The sequence below is a fragment of the Gavia stellata genome, chromosome 16 (assembly GCF_030936135.1).
Source record: "Gavia stellata isolate bGavSte3 chromosome 16, bGavSte3.hap2, whole genome shotgun sequence".
In the NCBI taxonomy this organism is placed as follows: Eukaryota; Metazoa; Chordata; class Aves; order Gaviiformes; family Gaviidae; genus Gavia; species Gavia stellata.
In genome coordinates this window covers 5,849,303-5,873,264 of record NC_082609.1, presented here as the reverse complement: position 1 = coordinate 5,873,264, position 23,962 = coordinate 5,849,303, and positions in this window count along the sequence as shown.

The window sequence follows — 23,962 nt, the reverse complement described above, 5'->3', positions numbered from 1 at the left end:
TGAAATAAAGAACAAAATCAATGATTGACATGTTATTGGTTGAATTCTACCGTAAGCTTCCCTGTTTTCTACTTCCAGCAGAACAGCTTCAGGAAACAACATGTACCTACTTGCAGAGGGGCACAGAAACATCCACTGCAGCGGCATCTGTGCTCAGGGAATACACACTGAAATGGGCAAAGCCTGAAGAAGATTACCCTGGAATATCTAAGGAACAACTTGAAGCCAGCTCTGAACCATCTACCTTTAATAACAGGTGGAGGAGGGGAAATAAAACAGAGGTCAGAGAGGAATAAGTATACTGTTCCTCCTCTTTTTTGACAAAGCTGATCCTTGGAAATCACACTTACCAGCTTAACACCTGGAAAGATGGTAGAAAAACTGAGTCAATGAGAGACAGCTGAAAACTACTGATCTGTAGAACTGGGGGGAGGACAAGACTCCTGCTGAAAGGTCCGTGAAGCATAAGAAAAACAAGGCTGTTGCTAATAAGGTAAGTGTGAGAGTCTACTTGTATCGTCACTCAAGAGCTCACAAACGGGAGGACTCCCCCATTTAGGGTGTATGTTTTCCTGCAGCTGTCCTTGAGGGAAAACTAAACTAGGTAATTCTCTGAAGTTCTTTCTGTGTTGGTTTTAGAGGAAGACTGGGAAGTCTGAGAGCCTTGTAATTATGATAGGTCTTTAAAGGAAAAAAGTTAACATTTAGAAAAAAGACCTCAAGAGAGACATTGCGGGGTTGGTCTGTCAGGCTGCCTGTCCGCTGGTTCAAGCCATGTTATTCCAGGTTGTGTTGATTTTGTGTTTCCCTCACCTCTTCTATATTTATGTCCTTCTAATAAAAGATTCTACCATGGCTGAAGTGAAACTGGAGGAAAGGATAGTCTTAGCTTCTTCATCCCTGCCCTGCCTCCTCAGCCATCCGCTGCAGCGGCATCTGTGCTCAGGGAATACACAGCTGCCTCTGACATTACACGTTCCCCATGCCTTCGCTCTCTGGGGATCCCAACCGAATCAAGAACAGAAAGCAGGCATATGAAAAATAGCGGCTGGAAGTTACAGCATCACTTATATCTCTGTGATCATGTTGGCTTCCCTGTCTTCTGAGCAGCCATGGGGGCTTTAGAGGGTAAGCAAAAAACCGAAGGGGCCCAATCGAAGGCAAACCAAGGATGCCCCATGGCATACACAGCTTGTGAAACCCCGCATCTGCTTGTGTCCCTCAGAAATCTGCAGAGCACAGTTGCAAAAACAAGGAACATTTTACTGTTCCTGCTGAGGAAGAGGCAGAGATCCTTGTGCAGAGGGCTGGTGTCTGTGTAGGCAATTCAGCGTGTCTCTAGCTGTCTTTAAGCTGGGCCTGCAGAGCCACCCCTTGGAGCTGAGCTTGCCTGGCTGGAGGGCTAGTTTGTTCCAGAGGAAAAACCTGCATGGGGACAGGCCTGGAGCGTGGGCTTGAAGCCAGAATTAATGCTGATGTAGCCCCCGTCGCTGGGTGGAGCTACCCCTTTACCCTTTGCATAGGTACAAAACGATTCTCAGTCCACAGGTGTCACCTTGGTACCACTGGTAAATATAAAGTAGGAGCGTGACTTATCGTGGGCTTGGGCTGAGAAGTTGGTTGTTGCTTGAAAGGACTGGAGGTGTTCAAGGAACGTGTGGACGTGGCACTGCGGGACATGGTTTAGTGGGCATGGTGGGGTTGGGGTGGTGGTTGGACTTGGTGATCTGACAGGTCTTTTCCAACCTTAGTGATTCTGTGACTGTAGTCACTTGCCTTCACTTAAAACAAGAAGTCGTTAACAGCTGGTGGCTGAGATCCTGGACTGTGCAAGAGGAGCGGGCAGGACTTGCTCTCTTTTGGGGGTGGGGGAGCTCACTTCCAACCTGCATTTTGTGTTAACACGCAGGAATACCCAACCCCTTAGACACTGCCTGGGCTGACGTATGGAGAGAGGTACAGATGTGCAGGCTGTCTGCTGCTCCCCTCCGCAACCCTGGGCTAGGATAATTCCCTAATCCTGTTTATCTGAAGTATTTACACTCCTCATAGTGCCCAAGTGTCAGCAGGCATGGCACAGCCCCGTTTCAGCTTTGAGTCATCATGTGAAAGAAGTCTGGTCTGGGGCCTGTAGTGACTAGAAACCATTACCTTGGGTTGGCTGCTTGTCCTCTGCAAGATGAATTTGTGGGCTTGATCCATTTTCCCCACATACATGCATGAAACACCCACGCATCTGGCTTGTATTAGCCTGTCCTCATTGGCAATTGCTCTAAAGACAAACCAAGCTGGGGAGAACTGGAGTGTTTTAACCAGCTGCAGCTCACCTGGCCCAGTGAGAGGACAGGTAGAGGGAAGGAGCAGCCGAGGCGGGGGTGCCGGTCCCACTCATCCAGCCAGGACATCCCCTGTCGCCATCCTAAAGCGGTGCTGTGCTCCTGTTCAGTAAGATGGCCCTTCCCCGACATTTGCGATAACCTTTTATTTGTGTAACTAGGATGTTTTGTCCTCCCTTCCCACAAGTGGCCCAGTCATTTTGCTTTCTAAGGACGTGCACTTTTAAGAAATAAGGAAATAAACGTTGCCCCTTATTTTCACTTGCTGTGAGCCAAAAGCTTCCATTGAAATCAGAAGTCTCTAAATGCGGGGTTCACAGGAGCGGGATCCTGGGTATGCGGGGGCCTCTCCCGCAGCCATGGGTCCGCAGGGCAGGATCTGGCCGCGGTTTCAGCAGGAGACCCCAGCTCTGCGCTGCCGCGGAGCGAGCGGGAGGGGCTGCCCGGCAGCTGCGCGGGGGGATTTCGATCAGCACGACTGCCAAAGCCAATTATCAGGACGAGGACGATATAATTATGTTAGGGAACATCTGTACTTCATTTAAAGCCCTCGCGGGGCGGATTCGCGCCCGGCCACGTTACGCACAGGCGCTTCCAGCCGCTCCTCGCCCCCCCTTTACCGCGCACGGCCGCCGGCGCCACCGCTCCGGGCGCAGCCGGCCCCGCTCCGCCAGCTGCGCCGCCCCGGGGCCGCGCTCGGCTCCGGGCCGCGCCGCGCCGCCCCCCCCCCGGGCGGCTGCACCTGCCCCCGCGGCCGGGCCGCCCCTCCCGCCGCAGCCGGTCCCATCCCGGGCGCGGCGGGCAGGCGGCGCTCTGCGGCCGGGCTGCGCTGGGGCTCCGGGGCGGTGCGGCGCGGTCTCCTCTTCCTCCTCCTCCTCCTCCTTCTCCTCCTCCGCGGCGGCGGCGGGCAGATGCGGCGGATCCTGGGGCGGCTCTCGCCCGCAGCGGGCTCCCGTCCCCCCGCCGCCCCCATGGACGGCAGCGGGGGCAGCAGGCGCGCGTAGCTCGGTGAGTCCCGCCGCGGCCGGTGCCGGTCCCGTCCCCTCCCCCAGCACCCTGCCCGCCGGCAGCCCGCACCGCGCTGCCGCAGCCGGGGATGCTGCCTCCCTCGCCCGCGCTCCTCCGTTGCCCTCTCTCCGCGTAAAAATCGAGCCCCCGGCGCCCCACGCGTGTTGGCGGCGGGGCCCCGGCTGGCGGCGGGGCCGGGGCTGGGCTGCAGGGACCGGCTCGCCGCCCGGCTCTGCCACCTGCTCCCCGCGGCGCGGCTCCGGCTCCCTGCGGGGCTGCGGGAGCGTCGCCTCTGCGGGCTGGTCGCTCCTGCCGGGATGGGGTTTGGGAGAGCGCTCCCCGCTCGTGCCGCGGCGGGCGTCCTGCCCTCCCCTCTCTTGGCAGTCCTGGGCGGCGGGGTTGCAGTTGGACTGCCAGACGTTTGTTTCAGGGTAGGACTTCACCAGTATCAGTCTTGGAGTTATGTTCTTTCAGCTAAATTTAATTTAAACTGACTCGGCGGTTGTAAGAAGCTCGGGGGAAAATGTCAGTTTAAGGATTGTTTTCTTTACCTTGGGTTTAAAGACCTCTCTCTGTATATTCGGTAATGATTTCTATTTGTAAAATAATTTTGTTGTGCTTTATTTACTCCTGGAATGTAACCATCCTCCAAGACAGACAGGCTTGTTTAGAGGCTGAAATAATCAGCTCCAAGGCAGAGAGGCAGTGCCCTTGGTCATAACAGGTGCAATGTGCATATTCTTATGAACAATGAGATGATTTCAGCATTCAGGTTTATTTGTATGCTCTGCATTCCTGTGACTCTGAAGAAATTGTCATGCTATGTTATGTCAAAGATGTGCTTACAGTGTGAGCGTGTCCGTAGTACCTGATTAACAGGGCATGGGAGCAGCTGCACGGACCCCGTCTGTCAGGGATGGCTTTAGTACCCGGGGTGTTTTGGTGGCTTGGGTGAGGACCCACACTGGGCAGTGGTCCCTCAGCGATGCTCTGGCACAGCATGAAACACTGGGAGATGAGGGGGAGAAGAGGAGTGCGGAGGAGGAACCATTTGTGCTCAGTTTGTATTCTCTAGACTTGATGGTCCTTTAATACAGTTCCCTGCCCCTGTGTTTTCCGAGTAGGGTGGTGGTGGCACATCTTGTTTTGTTACTGAAACCTAAAATACTGACACTTAGATTCCACAAAAGAAATTTCCTGGGCAGGTATTTCATAAATAAACAGATTGTCGTTGTTTTAGTAGCTTCATGGGCTCCTTATTTAAGGCAAAAATCCAGAGTGATACCACATTGGTAATTGACTTAATGGGAGTTATTCAGGAGTTAGAGCTTTAGATCAGAAGGAAATTAGACTGGAATTTAATTACTGCTCTCAAGCCAATATAGCACAAAAGGTGTGTTCCAGCAGTCCTTACCCGGGTTCAGCTCCTGCTGTGGGATGCCTGTGCTCTGTAATGCAGCCAATGGCACCTCCTGCTTGGAGGGGTGTCTGCCCTCTTCGGCACTGAAAGATGCACTTTCCTGGCGCTCCGCTTTCCAGGACTCTTACATTTCACTTATTTTGTTAGGGGTGGGAGGAGGAGTGGACTGCATGTGTAGGGTGGGGAAGGATGACTGGGTAAAGCGGTGAGGATGGGGAGTGCATTCATTTGTTACCCTCCGGCTCTTTACCGATTACAACAAAGAAATGGTAGAGCAAAGGAGGAGTCAAGGCTCCAGCCAAGGGAAAGAGCCTGGCAATGAAGTCTGTTAGAGCTGTTCTCCTGGGCGGTATTAGTAGAGGCACCAAACAAAGCAAAGGCATGCGAGATGTCTAAGAGGTCTTAGCTTATTGTCAGAGATGCTCTGAGACTGCACAGGCTTGGAGTTACGCCTTGTAGCTTACCCCATCATGAGAGACAGTGCTTCTTCCTCCAGGAAAATGGTGAGAAAGAAAGTCGCGGTGGTGTCGTCTGGGGCATTCAGCCCTCTCCGGAGGGTTTCCCCAGTGGCGGGGTCTGCCAGCTCACGCTAATGAGTTGCAATAGCAGTGAACTTTGTGGTGTTCTGTAGTACCTACAAACCTTGGGGCAGCAAAGTGTCTTGCAAAGGAGGTGGAGAAACAAAACCAGCATTTCTACTACTGGGTTAACTTCCCTTGGACTTCTTACAGCCTCACCCAGCGATGTAATTCCATCCCTCGTGGTTCTTGGTTTACGGCAGGTGAAGGTAGGAATATGCCTCTGCCTCCTCTGAGGCACAGCATTTTGTATAGCTCTAATTCAGCCAACCGAGGAAGATAATTACCTTGTTAACCCTTTGTAAGGCACGACTGATACAGCTCCCTCTGGTTTATTAACTTAGAAGTGGTGTGTACTCTTAAAATACAGCACACTCCTCAAAAAGCCATTAGTTGAGGAGAAAACTATTTTCTATTATACCATCAAGTCAACTTTACCTAATGATGTTCAGTTGAAAGGATTTAAAGTGTTATTTAATCATATTTTGGGACAATAATCTTAAAGGATTCTTTAAAAATCCTTAGAAATAATTAGCAGCCTTATTTAGCATCTTGGGCGATTTACGCTGGTGAGAGAGTGTTTGTCCTTTTCACATCGCTGGCGAAGTGTGTTGTTGCTGTGAGTAAGCTGGATAATGTTTACAGATCCGCTAAGGCAATGAAGCTCTTTAATTGCCTGAGGCTTTTCTCACTATACATGCTTGTTTAACAGAGTTTTGAAAATCATCTCTGGAAGCCAGTTATTTGTTTATGCTGCAGATGCTGATCTGGTCAGGGATACGTCCACGCTGCAGTCATGGCTGTAGCGTGAAGCGCTCCGCTCCGCAGGAGCGTGTCTGTGACCACGTGGAGTTTGGTGCACCCTAATGCTGTACGGACCTGCTCTTGCCGTGCTGAGCTGACCTGTGCAAAAGGAGTGCTGTGTCCTCCTTCCACTGACTTGATGCACCTGCAGAAAACGAGTCAAGGTGGGGTTGATGCAAGAGCAGAGACTTCTAGATGCTCTGGCCAGCGAGCCTACGAGAGTGGTAGCCCCAAGCCATTGGCTAGGACAGGAGTTGAGCAGGATGTAAATTGAGTTAGATGCTTCAGATAGCTAAGATGAGAGAGACCAGTGTGTGCTTAAAATGAACAAGGCTTTAAGGGGGATCCAGTGCCTTTTGCTTAGTATTGTTGGTCTCTGATAGAGAGTTAGGAGAAGATGCTTTCTAGGTGCTGCTGATGGCACACAGTGTTTGCGAGGACTGGGTGGCATTGCCTGTCCTCTGAGAAAGACCTGTTCTCTGGCAGTAGACAATAAAAGAAGGAATTAATAGTAGCAAATGAATTCATAATCCTAAGTTTAAATCTGTGTGATGAGTTCCTTAGTAAACTTCATTTATTCTTTTTTCTCATTTCCTTGCTCAAGGACTGCTCTGCCCGTGGAATAGTAGTTCAAATGCTTTGGGGTGCTTCTTTCTAATAGCATCGCATTGGTTATGTTAGAACTGCTTTGTCTAAGCAAACTCACTCTGGACACTTTTTTCCTACCTGCACGTTTCTTCAGGGATGCAGAAGCTTAGCAGGTGTGTAGTGAAGGCCTTGCCTTTGCTGGGCAAATGTTTGCTCATGTCCTAAATATAACTTCTGGGAATTTGTGTTTGTTTTGGAGCTGGGGAACACTTTTCTCTTTTACCCTCTTTATAGATTCAGAGGATTTAAGCATATGATTAACATTAAACATGTGAATATTCCCCCTGGACTCATTTTTTGGATCAAAGGCGGAGTGCTCAGTATGTTGAGGGGATGGAGCCCACAACCACTAAATGCAGGGAGCTGATCTGCCGCTATGCTTGTCTAAAAAGAGTGTATGATATGAGTACTTTGGATTTATGTCTGTCTGTGCCCCAAATCCCTCTGCTAACTGCTGTCTTGATGTTCCTTATCTACAAAGTGCTTACAAGCATTCAGAAACCTTTGCGATGCTGCTGTGACATGTTGTTATCCCCATTTTCCAGAAGGAGATGCTGAGAGAGTTTGGTGATCTGCTTGCTGAGACCACAGTGGTTTATGGACAAAGCTGGGCGTTGAATTTGCAGCCTTTAATTCCCAGCCCTGTAAGGCAGGGGCAGCAGCACAGCTTTCTGGCAGTACTGGGTTAAACATTGCCATCTTTCACACAATCAGAATGCTCCCCAGATTTCCATCCCAATATAAAGGGATACCGTCTACTGGATCAGACTCCAATCCAAAATACAGTCTGTCTGCAGGGGTGAGCAGTGGCCTGTTAAGGGAAAGAATCTCAGAGAAAAATTTGTATTTGTCCTGGCTCTGTCTTGCTGGATGTTGTAAGGAGAGCTGCTGTGTCAGGACTGTAACCTGAATGGTTGGAGCTTAGCGAAAGGCGGGGGGGGGGTGTCCAACTTCTCTCCTGTAAGTGCAATGATTCTTGATTTCTTGCTGATTTAAAAATACTCAGAATGCCTCTACAGAGCAGAGAGCCTGAGTCCATGCATATAAATACAGACACGCTAGGTGCGTATGCCTGTGAGCTGGCAAATGAATCCGTTTCCAAATCTGAAGTTTGCATTGTGTCACTTTTGGCTCTGAGTTGTTTTCTTTTTTCTTCCTGGTTTTATTGTGCTTCATTTCCTGAAGTTAGAAAAATTTCTCCAAAGAGAACGGGCAAACTTCAAACATGGAGTAACGTGTTTTGCGCGGATCTTGCGCGGCTGCGCTCGTGCAGGGCAGCGTGGAGGTGAGAGGCTGGTGCCTGCCTCCCTTGCTGCTCTGCCCTTTGTCAGTAAGACCCTCCTGGACCGCTGCGGGATGCTGGGGTCTTGGGAAGCTGCGGTGGCCAGGCAGGCTCCTGCCGCATCCAGTTACCGTGACAAAATGCAAGCTTCCCTGTGTTCTGAAGTTTTCCTTTAGGAAATGCGATTCATCAAAATCCAGTGTTTTGTAATATAAGGCAAGTGACAAATTTGCAACAATTCTCCGGTTTCCCGCAGGATAGCCGTCTGGTGTACCTGCGCGTACAAACATGCACGAGGGACAGACGAGCCCTAATTGGGAATTTACTACCTTTATGTGCTTTGTGAATGAACCACAACCATCCTGAGCTTTTGCATGTATATGATGGCATCTTTCCCTCTTTCCTTTTATCCTCTGTAGGGAACCTGGAACCTGTGTTCTTCTGAACTAACGTTCCCTTCCATAAGTGACCTAATCAGCCTTCATCACTGCTCGTTAGATCAGAAAATTCATTAGTTAATAGCAGTGCTGTTCTTCCTTTTTGTCCCTACTACAGCTAAGCTCATGGCATTTACAGACGGACTTGTTAGTCATTAATATTCTTTGTATTCTTCATCTTTGGCTTCAGAAAAGAAGGCCTTTCATCTTTTGCCTTGCTTTGTTTTTTAGAAGAAGCCAAGTTTGACTGGAGGAAAAAAGAAACCAAGAAAACATTTCTCTCCTGCTTTCTTACAAGCTTTCAGGCAGTCTCCCCTGCTGACTTTGTACTTTCACGGTAGACAAACATTGACTTTGTTTTCACAGAATATAGCTGGTTTATTTTTTTTCTTGGTTTACCTTTTTGGTTATGCTTCAGCAGCTTGACAGGACAGGATTAATTAGCAGCGACTGTCTATTTTGCTGAAATTCTCATTCTTTCCACAATTTTTCCGTCAGGTTTATCGTACCTAAAGTCAAGTTGGTGTAAAGAGAACATAAGCATGTGTCTAAACTTAGAAAAATTGTGAAGGGTTTCCCTGGTTTGGAAGCCTAGACGATTACTGTGATTGGTCTGTCAATTCTTGCTCTTTTCTTCAAAAGAAATCAAAATGCTGATACCCAGGAATGTGTTTTAAGTCTGCCTACCTGGGGTGAAATGTGCATGGGCAAGTACAGTAATAAATCACGTTCCTCAGCTGGGGAACGTTTTCTTTTCACCACTAAATGCTCACTACTTGTAAGTGGTCAAATCCTTCGCTAATCTGCAGTGCTAACTAAAAGGAAGATAGGGAGGCACAGCATTTGATCTCTGCTCATATGGAATCTCACTGCTCATTTCTGAAGAGCAGGACCAAAAGTGAAAAAACTTCTGGCCTGGGCTATGTGTTTTGTTCTTGAGGTCATTAAATGCTTTTTTGAATGTGCCAGTAGTTCATTCTGCTCAGGTTTCCTCACTTCTAGCTCTGATGCAGTGTGTATCACAGTGCGATCATTAAGTGTGATTACCACATTTTTGACCTATTTAAAAGTCTCTGGCTGTGAAATTTCAAAGATTCTAATTTAAGCTATAAACCAGATTATTAATGTGCCATTGCTTACGCATTTCATGGCTCATTTCCTGATTACAGCAATTTTGAACGTGTACGTATAGTCTGTTCCAATGCATGTGTATAAACATCATATACCATGTACAGCCTGGTCATCTAGGCCTGGGGCTCATGTTCCACGCATCTTCCACAAATTAAAGCAGATAGATAGAAGAGAAAGCCACAAGTGCAAGAAGCTGCAGCGTTCTGCATTGGTGCTGGCAAAAGGCTGACGCCTTCTGCGGGGCTGGAGCTCAGGAGAGGGTATAGGAATGAGGATCATGCAGAGGTATAGAAGTCGGGCAAGAGAACAGACTTGAGGAACATCTTCACATAGTCCCTTGCTCTGCCCTGTGGACTGGAGAAGGTGCCCTCTGAAAGCATCAGGGTTCAGTGGCCATCCCAGGATTGCTGCCAGGGGACTTTGGCTGTGCTGAAGCTGGAACACAGGCAAGATGCTACGTGTACTCAGTGGGTCTGCAGAGAACGAAGATGGCTCTTGAGATCTTCCAGTCTTTCCCATCACTTCATTCAAATCTGTCATCTTGTTCCTGGAACTGAAACTCTGCAGAGCTTCCTTATCCACGTGCACAGAAAAGAGTTTGGGGTTACAGTTACGTGGGTCACTTATGATTCGGCCGTTAGGATGACACAGTATGAAATAATTCACCAAGGTTACAGGTGCGACTGCAAACAGTGGATCCACTAGAGAAATTCAGTTCGAAAGATCAAGAGCATGTGAAAGTGTTGCGTAAATTATCTCATGACCCAGTCACTGCGTGAGGCCTGAATCAGCGAGGCACACGTACATTGAGTCTGCTCCTGGCGAGGACGTAAAGAAAAGCCTACATCTCTCTAAGTTTCATAGGATTAGTTATGGGCTTAAAACTGGATCTACAGATTTCTTCCTGAGCTGGGAGCATCCTTAAAGCTAAGTGTGTGGCTGACTGAGTTTGGTGCCGTGCTCCAGAGGGGCTGACCCTGCAGTCCCAGTGTCCGTGGTTCCGGCTTTCAGGTCTTTCGGAAAGCAGCATCCGTTGGGTTTGGGTATGAAGCCTTAAAATCTTTGCGTTGACTCTCCACTTACAAAGTGGGTGCACTTTTTACTTGAATAGTGGCTTGTTCCCGTTCCCTTCCTGCAATCTAGCAATTGGAGCTGCTGCAAATCCAGTGGTTTTAATAACTGGAGATGTTTGGGGGTCTCTAACATGACCCCCACTGTCACCTGGTCACAGACGCAGTGCGGTCCTCTATTTTTCTCAAAGGTTGAGGTAAGGTACAATACCTAGTGGCAGAAAAAGGAGGATAAAAAGGAAAAGTGAAAGAGGTGAAAGAGTTAATTTGGCTTATTGACTTATCCTTTTGGGTCATGGCACATGATCAGAGTCCTGACCTGACAGAATCAAGTAGTTCTGTGCTGAAGTTGTTTTTGTTTGGGGTTGTTGTTTTGTGGGTTGGTTTGGTTGGTTGGTTTTTTAAATCAGTTTGTCATTTTAATAATGGTTACTGCATCAATCACATACAACACAACCAAGTCAGGAAGCAAGCAAGGTTTGGAAGATCAGGGCTTGAACTCTCTTTACTTTGCTCTCTTTAAAATACATTGTCATGACAAATTGGTATGTGTATTAAACCTGTGATCTTGCAGATATTTTAAATAGTTGAATAATTTGGGGCATGTGAGCAGTTCTTAAGAACAAGTCAGCAGGCACGGTACCTGAGCTTGGGCATTTGCAGATTAAGGCTACAGGCTGTTAGCTATTTAGGTATTTTCTTACTGCCGTGTCGCGTACTTGGCTCTTTGGTCCTACGTTAGCTGTTGGATATGGATGTCTGCCTCCATGTGAGACGAGCAGTTATTTTATACAAGTTTGGGATGCAGGATGAAAGCAAGGTCAGGAGTAGAGCAAGGTGAGATGCGACCCTTCTCTTTCAGGACCCGGGGGTGAACCTCGGCGTAGCTGAGCCACTCGTGCCTCGTGCACACAGCGTGCGAGAGGTGAGAACCAGGCAATAGGCTGTGGTGTGTGTCCCTGCTGAGGAGCAGTGTCCCGTGGCATCTTCTGTCCTGCTGCAAGGAGAGGAGATGGAGGGAGAGGTGCAGTTAGTGCTCCCCATCTCCGAGCGCTGCTGGAGGACAGGGTTAGCAGCCTCTCTCCTGGCTGCTGCTGTGCCAAGACCTGAAGAGAGGTTTCTGTTCCTCAGCCTCCGTGGAGACCGCCAGCACAAGCCTTGCATAATCGTTCTGCGCATCAGGGACAGGATTTGTGCTTTTGTTCCTGGCACGTGCGTACGTTAAACAGCATTTCAGATGTGCAGTGTGTATTGCTTTAAAACACCTGCAATACAAACTTTATAAAGACAGAGTCGCTGCTGTTTGTTACTCAGTTGCTGGAGATGATTTGGATCCTTTGGATCCTTCTGTCTGTCTCCCAAGTGAGAAGTTGGTTGTGAGGCTGGCCGAGCCCTGGTAGAAGATACCATTACATAGAGTACACAGCTGGGAGAGCATCAGCTTGTTGTTTGCAGTTGTCTTATTTCTTAATGTGGTGTAGTAAATTATAAATGTACACAAACACCTACGGAGCATTTCATTCATAAGCTGCCAGACTGCAGTGTGCGTTTTGAAATTGCTGTTTTGGGGTTTGCTTTTTGTTTTCTAGGATAACTTCCTTATCTGATACTAAGCGTTTCTTAAATAAATCACATGAGAACCATGTGTCCGTTAGTGATTCTGCTAATAAAAATTTGGTCTTTTTTTCATTCCATGAAAGACCTTCTGTGCAACAACCTTTTTGTTCTTTATGGCGCAGTTATTAGCTGTTATTAGGTCATTTCAGGAAGGTCATTATTTGCAAATTGGTGTGCTGTGGGGCTTGGAAGCATGTGCCGCAGCGTCATGTAGACCAACAGAAGTATTTGAGAGTATAGATTGTTAGAAAAATGTGCAAGAGGTTTGTATAAGTAGGGATGGTTACAAGAAAGTCCCTCTCGTGGCATTACTCGTATGCCTCTCTCTTCTGGGGTACAGCAGTGCTAACAGCTATCCACTTTGTGTATTAAAGCAAGTATCTTCCGAAGTGGAACCACAAATGACAGCAGAATGATGATTAAAGGGCAGTCAGTACTGATGGCGAGCCCAACATAAAATACAAGTCTGGCTGCGGTTAGGAGAATGTACCCATCTAATAAGCAGCTTAACTTGGTGTATTACTGTGAAATAGAAAGAAGCATGAAATATGTGATGTGAATAGTAGGCTGGATTTCCCTGTCACTTCGTATTTATGTTCCTGGAGCTGCCCGGCTTTGCTAGGGTTACTTCTGAATTACACCCAAGTGAATGAGAGTGAGAGATGGATTTCAACTTCTCAACACTTTTTTTTTAAAAATTTGGAAACAGCAGTATAATTTCTCTGTTGTAACCCTAGATTTGAAGTTTTCATATCAGATAAAATGCAGCCAGTAAGACTAATTGGTCCAAATGTTTTATTTGACCTTATCAGATGCTAACTGCTACAACTTCATTCAACTCCATTAAAGAAAATAGGTGTTGTTCCTTTCTCATTAATAGGAGTTGAATTGGACCATTAAATGCCAATTTCAGCAGAGATATTGGCAAATACTAAGGCTTTATCCACAGTGTTTTGCAGTCAATAAATCAGCAATTGCTATCTATGCGATAGCAGGTCTAGGAGGGGTTTGAGTGTCTTTGAGAGCGCTTGTCTTGAGTATCGCTTCTTTAAGTTTTCTGAAATCAGTTAAATTGAGATAAATCCAGTGATTTGTTCATGTCTATTGGAGTTGCTCAAAATCTATGTTCTTCACTGAGAATAGACTGTGGCCTGCTGTGCTTGCTCGGATAGGGGAAATCAGGAGCTTTTCCCCTCAGACTATAAATAGGCTGCCGAATGTTTGTGTTCTAAACGAGGTGTTCAACCAACCAGTACTTCCAAACTGCTTTAAATCACTTCCTAATTGTTTCTGTTATGGAGAGCCAGGTTTTACTTTTTGTAGGTTTTTACATGTATGAAGTTTCCTTTTAAGATTGTTGCGTCTCTCTTGCCTCCCCTCCCGGCAGGATTCTTCTCCTTTAAAAGCCATGTCCAAATATCTCAGTGGTATGCTGTGGAAAGAAAAGCCTATTGTATAAGGCTGTGTGTATGAGTGTTTCAGCAAGTAGCAGAAGAAATCTGAGGTTCTGTCTTGCACACCTTCCATCTTGATGTTTTGACAAGCCCCATTTAAAAACTTATGGCAAGTGATTTTTACGAGCACATGCGGAGAGGAATGTGTAAAGTGCTTGAGATGGTAGGGACTAGGAAGATGCATGACAACTGCTTTGTGTAAGATGATCTGTGTTCTGAGGAACAAATGGTGCATTGAGATGACAAATGGAGCAGTGGAGGTGCAGCTGGGCTGCAAGGGCTGTTCGATAGCGGAGGTACCGCCGAGCGGCTCGATGAAAGGATTTTGTATGCTGGTCAATATAAACAATTTCCTGTTACGTTTGAGCTTTCTTATAAATTAATGATATAATTCATATTGATTTAATTAAATCAGGTTCCAGGGTCTTGATTTGCAGAGTTTTCTGGTAGTGGTTTTGTAACTAGAAGATTTTTAGGCAAATAAATGGCCTTTATTTTCTCACTTGCTGGGTGGGGTGTCTGGTGATAATTAGTGCGTTTATCAAGGCGTCCTTCCATGTTAGAGACAGGCCGTTATCCACTTTTGATAGAAGGAAACAGAGGGACAGTGAGATTATGGGACTTGTCTAGAGGCTGCTGTGTGATGTAGCAGAGCACAGGAGTTAAGTGCTGGCATCCTAAAAGACAGACTGGTCCCTTGAGTCGTGCATCACTCTTCCTTTGGGCTATACTGTGCCTTTGCCCTTCCTCGGGAGGGCAAACAAACACCGTGCCAATCTGGCACTGTTCCCTGCCCCAGGCTCCCAAAGGCAGGCAGGGAATGGAGGGTGCTGACCTGTCCCATCAGTGCCCTGGGGCATGTCGTGATCTGGGGAGCAGATGCCGTTCAGTTGCAAAGGGAGAAAGAGGTCTGCTCCCCATCTTTCATTGTGGTGACTGCAGAAACTCTCCTGGTGCAAACCTTCCTCTGGAGCTTGAAGACAAATCGTAGTCCTCTGTTGCAGAGGCTTGGGAAAGCCAAGGAACACGAGTGTGCAAATGGTTTTCTGGCATCTGAATAAAGACCACAGTAAGGAACCTGGTGTTCATTCCCGTCGAGGTGTGGTTCGCATGCTGCCTGGGGACCCGGGGAGCTTGCAATGATGTAATTTGGAAAAGTGCGTCAGGACTGAAGGCAGAAGCCAGCCAGGGTTGTCCCAGAAGGATGGAGAGGGGGACCAAACCAAAAATTTTAGGGAAAGTAGTGAAAACGGATGGTTTCAAGTTAGCAGTTCTTGCTCTTAAACGGCCCCCCAGGGGAAAGGTGTTTGGGAGAGCATCACTTGGGCCTTTCACATGGCTCTGGCTGACGTCTCCACGGTGATTTGGAGCTGAGAAGCGGAATGGGTTTGCCCAATTTCTTTCCTAGTTACTCCAGATAGTTCCTGGTTTCCAGAGCCATGAATGCGGACCCTGCACCTGCCTGGCTGGTTCAACAGGAAAACAGCCCCTGCCCGAGCTCAGGGCCAAAGTCCTGGTCAGCAGAGCTGGGCTGGGCTGGAGCAGTTGTCCTGCACGTGTGATGGCTTCTTCCCTTTCGGCACCTGAAAAGCAAATGCTATGGGTCCAAGGCACAGCTCAGCCTGCAGTTCCTCGTATTGCTTTGGTGACAGCAAGGAGTAAGGCAGAAGTCCTCCTTTATCAATAGGTCAGCTTTCAAAAACAAAAAACCATCAGCTTTTACCTTGGTTTATCTCCCTGCTGTGAACAAGCGCTATTTGATTCACAAGAGACTGTGTGTAGGTCCTTCTGCATTCTGTGAGTACTTAAAATAGAGATGTTTGTTCCTAGTAGAGCAGAAGAGGGCTGGGTTCATTACTAGCAATGGAAGAGATCTTTTTGCAAAGTTATGAGCTAATACGAAATATCAGTAGAAATGCAAGCAGCTTTAGGCTGGAATATTATAAAGCAAAGGCAGAATACCAGAAAATGTAAAAGAAAAAGAAAGTAATTTGACAAAGAGTCACCTTGGCATGTCCTTCAAAGGGCGTTATTGCTGTCAGCAAGCAAAGCACAAGTGCTAAGACTTGAGGTCTTGGTACCTTACCAGCTTGGGCTGGGAGTGCTGAAGTGATCCCCGTTGTTGGCACTGCGGGGAGCCAGTGCTGGTTTCTTGGCTTTCCACCTGGTGAGACAGCATGTGCTAATACTGTATTGCTCTGATTTGTTTTGGTTTTTCTCACTTCAGTTTGAACACGTGTTGGCTTTCCTCAGCAGATCAAGAAGGAATTAATGCCGCATTCTACTTAATTGTTCGTCAACAGCTAAAATCATGAGAAAACTGCTCCACCTCAGTTAGTAAAACAACAGTTAAAATGACTTAATTAGACTCAGACATCTGAAATTTTACTGCTTCCTGGGCTTAGGAATGCTGTAGCAAACCAGTGCGTGCAGCTAGCTAACTTTGCTTAGTGTTAGCCCTGCACTAATGAGCAGGATCACTCGTTTCCTCATTTAGAAGTATTTGACTTTAAGATATGAAAATATATCGAGGAGGTGACTTTTAAATAATGGGAATTTGTGTTTCAAGACTCACTTAGTCAATATCTGGATTTTATTTATATGTATCTTCTTATTTCTACTAATTACTCTGTCGAGTAACTCGTTTAGCAAGACCAGCTTATAAGATGAATGACAGTAAAATCTTGCGAAGAAGAGAATGTGTTTTCCCTGCAACAGGACCAGAGGAATTTGTACCCATGAGTTAGATTTGCAAAGCCTCTGACCCTCCCCCCACTGGTAATTTTTTTCCTAAAAACAAAGATGCTGTCAGCGCAAGTCACCATCTCCCCAAAAGGGTCATTTACCTTTCATAAAAAAATAATAAAAACCTGTATAAATATTCTCCATATGCTGCTACTGGATTGTATTAGTGAAATATGTCAGTGTTTGTGGCATGTGCATCCCCACGTTTTATGACACCACTTGAAAAATGCAAGACATTCATATGAGTTATTTGGAAGATGGTGACAGGACTATTTGACATAGCTGTGTCTTAAAGAGAGCGTTTTCGAGCATACAGTGGAGAGAGAGAAACACGCATGACCAAGCGTCGCCAGTGCTGGGGAGCAGATTTCAGCCCATGTGCTGCTAGGAAGAGGGCTATGGGGCTTACCAGTTTGCTGGATTTGTTTTTCCAGTGTGACCTATGGAACCGAGTGCTTACAGGGACCAAGCAGATGGCTATGAAGATCTTTTCTGCATGGCTTTCAGAGGTTCAGAAGCAGTTCTTTTGACAGCTTATGTAGTATTGGGTCTCTACCATACCTAGGTATTTCCCATCCATGGCTTTACTGAGCTGCGCAGATCACCTGTGTGTTGCAAAGACTTAACTGCAGAGCTCAGTGGTAGAAATGTAGACACAGAAGAATCTAAGAAAGGTTGTCTTTGACCTCTTAAGGAACTTTCACCTGACAGTGTTGGCTAGAGCAGATTGAACCCTTGTACATCTGGTGGCTCACACACCTGAAGGCAGCCGTTTGCGTTGGTGGCCAGAGCTGGGTTTTTCTGAGCCAGGAGAGCGAGGGTGATCAGGGGCAAGCTGGGTTTGGATTTGGGTCAGGAGAGTATGCCATGGGCAGCTGCGATGAAGGGTTCCCCAGCCACCCTTTCCTTGGAAGCAGTTGTGCTATGCCTTCCCCATCCCGTACAGCAATGGGGACAATTGATAGTAGAGAGCACGGAAGAAGCTGCCTCTGCCTGCATCTTTTTATGGTTATATCTAGTCCCTGAGCCTTCGCTGTATTAGCTCCTTAAATCTGCGCACCTGACAATTTTGCTTTAGCACAGTTGAATGTATTACTGTCCTGGGTTGCAAAAGAAAAGCGTGCGTTTGCAAGCCTGCCATAGACTCCCTGGGAGCATTTGGAGTAAATCTCCCAAGGTGCAACTGCCTGTTTCAATTTTCCTTTTTCATGTAGCTCTCTTTCGAAGAGTGAACTATTGCGAGAATAAGTTGCTGTGTGCGAATTTGAGATTAAACCTTCTGTCTTTCCAGCATTTTCTATTTGAATTGCTCAAAAAGTGGTTGCAGTTTCGCAGCTTTGGACTCTGGCTATGAAGATGCCCCAGCTGAGGGCTGGGCGTGTTGATGCATTGCGTGGTGTCTCTAGGTACAGCGTTCACGAAACAGCGGGTGACGGGATTGACAAAACCCATGGGCAGATGATTTGTACAGCAGGCAGCAGCACAAAGTGGGGGCTCTTTTGGTTAATGAATATTGAAACTTCTGTCTAACAGCAAGTTGTATCCTGCTCTGCAAATGATCATCTTTGTGAGAGGCAGAGCTGCAGGCAGGGGGGCTGCTTGTGAATTTATTAATTCGTGTCTGGGTGACGGGTGTGCTCCAAACAGGGCTCTGCTGGTCACCCAACAGTTGGTGTCATACAATAAGATTATTTCTTTTAGTTGTTCAGTTCTAATTATTTTCTTCTTGAAAGCTAAGAGAGTTTACTCAGTGCTGGATGCTTTTCTCTAGCTGCCCACTTTGGATTTTGTACATGACAATATCCTCCTTTGGAAAGAATTGATGTAATAAATTTGTGCACTCAGCAATCCCTAAATTCAGCTCTATTTGTGGCAGGAGTTCCAAAGGGCACATATGTCTCAAACGTTGTGACTATTGCATGAAATGGTAATTTTAATGCATGGAAGATGGGCTTCTGATTTATTTTTATTAGCGCAGATGAAAATTACTATGATGTTTCAAGTAGGGTGTAAAATAAATATCTCTAATCTCATTCCATGAGGAATATTAACTTCAAATTTTGAATTTCTTTTGTTTCCCAAGCCACTGTAAAATGCTTAGTATGCAGCTTGAGTGTCTGTTTTATCACATTTATGTAGGAAGGTTTCTTTTTCTTTTTACATGCTCCTAACAGGAAAAGTGTATTTTCATTTCTGCAGTGTTTTATGCAAGGTAGAAGCTCTAGTTCCTTTGATCAGGAAAAAGTCTCAATTTTTAACCAGACCCCAGAAATGTGCATTTATCCCAATGGACAAAAGTGCATCAGGAAATGCTTTCCCAAACAGGACACTGCAGGTGATTTCAATTTGAAAACCTCCAAGACTGAGAAATCAAAGATTCGCTACCAGCAAGAATACATGGGCAGCAAGGGCTTGTTGAAGGGACTATTTCTACTCTTGTTTTCCTTTTACCACCTACAGGTGAGGACCAATATGGTCCTGAAGACTTCATAGATATACAAGTAGCTTCTTGGAAGGTTGGCTGTAAATTGAGGTTCTGGGGAACACCCAGGTGCTTGAGTCTCCACTTGTTTCCCCAGCTATTTTGGCACAAGCTGCGGGGAGGATAAGCCCTTTGTAGACTTCCAGCCATATCCTGTCTGTGACAGGGTAATCTGCTGCCCATGTCCACACCTCGGGGTGGTTGACAGCATGAAACCAGGCCTGGAAATGGAAAGTAGTGCTCCTCCCTGCTACCGTTTCAGGGGTGGCACGTTATAGGAGATCAGGGGTATGATGTGTCCCAGCTGCTATACTGTACCTATCTGCTGTCCTGCTGCTGTGCAGTCCTAGTCATTCTGTTCGCGTGCCAAATCTGTGTTAACAGATAGCGCCAGCCTTGCCAAACAGATCACTGAAGAAAAGGTGATGATTCTCATAGCACGGCTCTGAACTACCAAAACAGAGGTGGATAAGTGAAGTTGCGAATAACTAAGTGTTTTCATCCCTAGATAAGTTAGCAAAAACATGGTTACAGGCAAGCCAGGACTTTGTACCTGCGTATGAGAAGATGACTGCGTGGTTCTGTGGCATGGTCCTGACTCTGACTGCTGTTGTAAGAGCGTTGGGCAACAGTGGTGTTTCAGTGGGGTTAATTGGTAGCCTAAATAGCATTGTGGGAAAATAGTAAAAGGCCTTGAAGAGAATCTTAAAGGATTCAAGTATTGCTTAAAGTATTAACAGAAGATGCACATGTACGTATGTGCGTTCATGTGTGTTAATTGGCAATGCAAAGCCTTTGAATTGGAAATCATTGGTACAGAAATACAGTTAAGGTTTAGGATGGATTTAGTTCAAATAGCCAGAGGAAAAAGTCAGGGTATTAAAGCAGTAAAAAGATGTACTGCAAGGCATTTGCTTCTGTATCAATGTATTGAGTATACTGAAGGTGGAGTGTGTGTGCATAGTGGGGTCTTTTGGTAGGAAAGGGAAATTTCTTTTTGGGAATGGGAAAAATCATTGAAAGTGCTGTAAGAAATTAATATTAATGCTTCTTTCTGAAGTTCTAGAGAGGGTTCTTGTGAGTCTTGCTCTGTGTTCCAGTAAGTTGGGGACTGTCCTCTGTGTGCGAACAATTATGGACAGTTTAAAGGTGAAGAAACCAGTGTGGTCTAAGACTCCACAGGTATTGGAGAAGGAAAGTCATGATTTGAAAATATTTATAATGGCAAGGAATTTTACACTGCTAAAGAGATGCTTCTGCTGTGAATAATTTACCATAACAAAAGTCAAGAGTTTGGCATCCTGGTGAGTTGACTTTGGCTGTTTGCAGTGAGACACCCCAGAGAGATGCTCCTGAGGAGGTAAGGTTGATGCTTATTATTCCAGAGAATAACTTGAAGAGTCTTCCTGTGTCAGTAGCACATGGTCTGCTAAGGATTATCAACCGCTGGCCTAGGGAATGGACACCTGGAGTGCATGGTCAAGTTGGTGTCTATCCCAAATGACTTACCTGCCTACGAGCTCACTGTCTGAATCACTGGTGAGCCTCCCTTCATCTGGGCTGAGAGCCCTGCGGCTATAAAGCTTTTTGTAGGCAAGGTTTTGGGAGGAATTTAGAGGAGATGGCTTTGGGAGTGTTATAGGTTGAGCTGAGGAGAGTCCTTGTAAACCACACTGGTCTTGTGACTAGTCTCTCTGTCGACTTTGTTAGTGGCACCCCTGCCATCTCTCAGCGGGTGTAGGGTGTTGGGCACTGGGGACTGCAATGGAAAGCTGTCCCGTCTGTGTCCTCCAGTGTGAAGTGGAAGCACATGTCCCATTTGTGGTCTCCATCACTCTTGCACTCAAGCCATGCACTTGCCCACTTGATGATGATGTCCAAGTCCACCATGGACTCTTGCATAGTGCTAAGGATGCTCACCCTGTCCTGTTCACACCCCTCAATGCAGCATGGTGCCCGAATGCTTAAGCCGACTCCAGACAAACCAGCTCACACTGTAGTTCACTGTTTAAATAAAAGTACACTGTGGTCCCCGGGTACTGAGACAGGCTGAGAGACGTGATGTCTGCAGGGTACAGAGCTGGTTCATGACTTTATACTACAGAGCATACACGTGCCCCGAGGGTCTTATATTCACAAGAGGCAGCTCATCCCTCTCTCCTGAGCTTTTCTATAAGCCAATAGGCCCAGCTGCTGTGTTTTCTTTGGCTATTAGAAGCTTAATCTTTGACTGTACTAGTTCCTTTAGGAGATAATAGTATATTTAAGGGTTGCTTGGTCTCCACTTGCAAATACACTGCTTGTATTCCTGGATGAAGATATTCTTGGAATACTTATTTTAGTGAGAACCCTCCAGTGGGCAATCTTTTATTCCAGAATAATGGGTGTTTGTCCAATTTAACATAATGTACTTTGGAAGTGGAAGTCTGTAGTTTGTTGTGCGGGAAATGCACTCATTTACCAAATCTCATTAATTAACTGGCACCTATTTAAGGAAAGTTTCTTCTCTCTTGCGGTGTTTAAAACATCATCTCTCATGAAAAGTAGCTCTTTAGTTTTTTAGAATTGATCTTTGATTTTACAGATGATTCCTTCTGCATATTAAAAGTAATTTTTCTGCTACTTCTTGTTATGAAAAAGGGACCTCAGCTTTGAGAATTACAGTTTAAGCTGCTCAGAATTGTGTGGCAGCTCTGTGCTTGCTGCCAGGAAGCTGTTACTGTGCTCAGGACAGTGCGTCTCTGCTGTTTGATGTAATAGTCTACGTGATGAAAAACTAAAGTAGCTTGCTTTTTTTTCTTCCATGTGTAGCCCCCACCACTTCTGGGCGGCGCAAGATTAATCTTCTAGCTGCCAATCTACAGAGCTTTTGCCCAAACCAGAGACACTTGGCAATGCCTGCACTGCACCAACTGTATCAGACAAAACTCATCACCTTTCCTCGGTGGGCTTTATCGATATAACCATGCAAACGTTTCTCCTTGGCCGCCTCATCTTTGCTCCTTGCCTTGCTTCACTTTGTCATTTCCAGGTCACTTCCCTTGCCTTTGTCAGCATGTTTAGCATTGCTTTGTGTAGGCGTTGCCCTCAGGAGCACCGTCATGCATACAAAATGCACGTCTGGGACCATGGCATGAAGTGGCCCGTCCACTTGGGAGCAAGATACAGCCATAGCGGAGCACAGATGAGCCACAGACCTTCTGGAGGTCAGTTCTCTGCAGCCACACAAGCACCTTCTCCTGTCCTCCTGGAGTCAGGGTGCTCGGGTGGCCCTCGCACAGGTGGGTGCACTGCTTCTGCCATCCCTGGCTGCTCTGACTTGACTTCAGTGGTGCCTGAGCCAGCCTATTTTAGTAATGTAATTACTTACATTGACTGTAATCAATGAGCCACAGAGCAATCTACCAGTGGTTCCAATCAGTGGAATTACTCAGAAGCATCAAAATGAGCTGCTTTATCTGAAAATGATGTTGTCATTCACACAGAAACGAGTTCAAGGAAACACCATTCTTTACGCAGGATATGCTGTGACTCTGAGTACCTGTTCACATAAGACCTTCTCTTGACGTAATGTAGGGGTAGGGGTCTGTACATTTGGGAAGATGTGGGTCCTGAAGGTGTTTATCTGCAGAAGAGTAATAACCTTACCGGAGCGACTATGAATGAAGGGCTGCAGAAAATACTGCAGCTTGCTTTCTCTCTGCTGGCAGTACCAGTGCAATGAGTAAAAGATTGTTTCAGTTGGGTTTAGCTGAGTGTCTTTCTAGGACAATGTGGACACAGCTCAGACTGCGACAGCCGCCCGAGGAAGGCGGTGGAAGTTTGTGCGGTTGTCCAACAGTGAGCTGCTGTGGCTGGTACCTGCTGGCACGAGCCTGCTGCCCCGTGCAAATGGGCTGCATACCTTACAGCACCTAACCGTGAATGCACACTGGGTAGGTGAGTCCTCTTGCCTCTCTCACATGTGCTCTTCCTTCCAAATTACACAAATACATGGAGGATTTCAGGGAGAGAGGAGGGATTTGGTATGAAAAATGGCACTCCTCTGTGCTTGGCAGGACTTCGGCCAAGCTTGCAGCTGTACGGAGGGGAGGCCAAATGTGCGCCCTCCATTTGAGTGTGCCTCTGGGCACAGCTGTGGGAAAGTATCACACAGATTGCCAGCCGCGTGCTGTGATTTTTCTGTGTGCATCTCTGTATGCGCTGGTTATGTATTATTCCACAAACCTGCCGCTGTCTGCTGGCTAGCCCCAAAAAACCCACAACTTTGTCTCCACCCCACATGTGCTGGATGCCACTTGCTCACCAAGAGTGTGGCTTGAAGGTTTTACCCTACCCATGAACTGATGCCAAAAGAGATGGTCTCTTTCCTCTTTTGCAGTTGTGCATCTCCTCCCTCTCCCTTGCCTTGGGTTTGCAGGCTGTGTGGCTGATGGGAGCAGGCTCCCTGGGCTGCTCCTGTGGGCAATGTTCAGTTTTGATAAGGGGCAGAGCAGTCCTTGGAGGGTTTTTTTACCTCTGGGTGTGTTAATTTTCTGCTAGATCACCAGATTGAACAGACTCACCCCGCTTGTCTGCCAGTTGCTGTCTCTGTTGCAAGAGATCTCGGTTGAAGGATCTCTCCTTCACACTGCGCATGGTCACACCGAATTATGTTCAACATCCAACTGCTGTTTTACCTACTTACTGCTTACGTTGGATGTGCCTGCAAATGGAAACCGGTCGATTTTTTTTATATGATTATTGTTGGCTTCCGAGTTTCAAAATGCAGCCACAAATAGCTGTTTGGCTTTAAAAAGCTAAAATGTTGTGTGCATGAAGTCATTAATTTATTGTCAGACTCTTTTGCTGATCGGGGTAAGCGAGAATCAGATGATGGGATCCAAATACTTGCACGCTTTCAGAGACCTCAGTTCCCAAGTCAGAAATTAGGTCCAAATGTTCATGGTG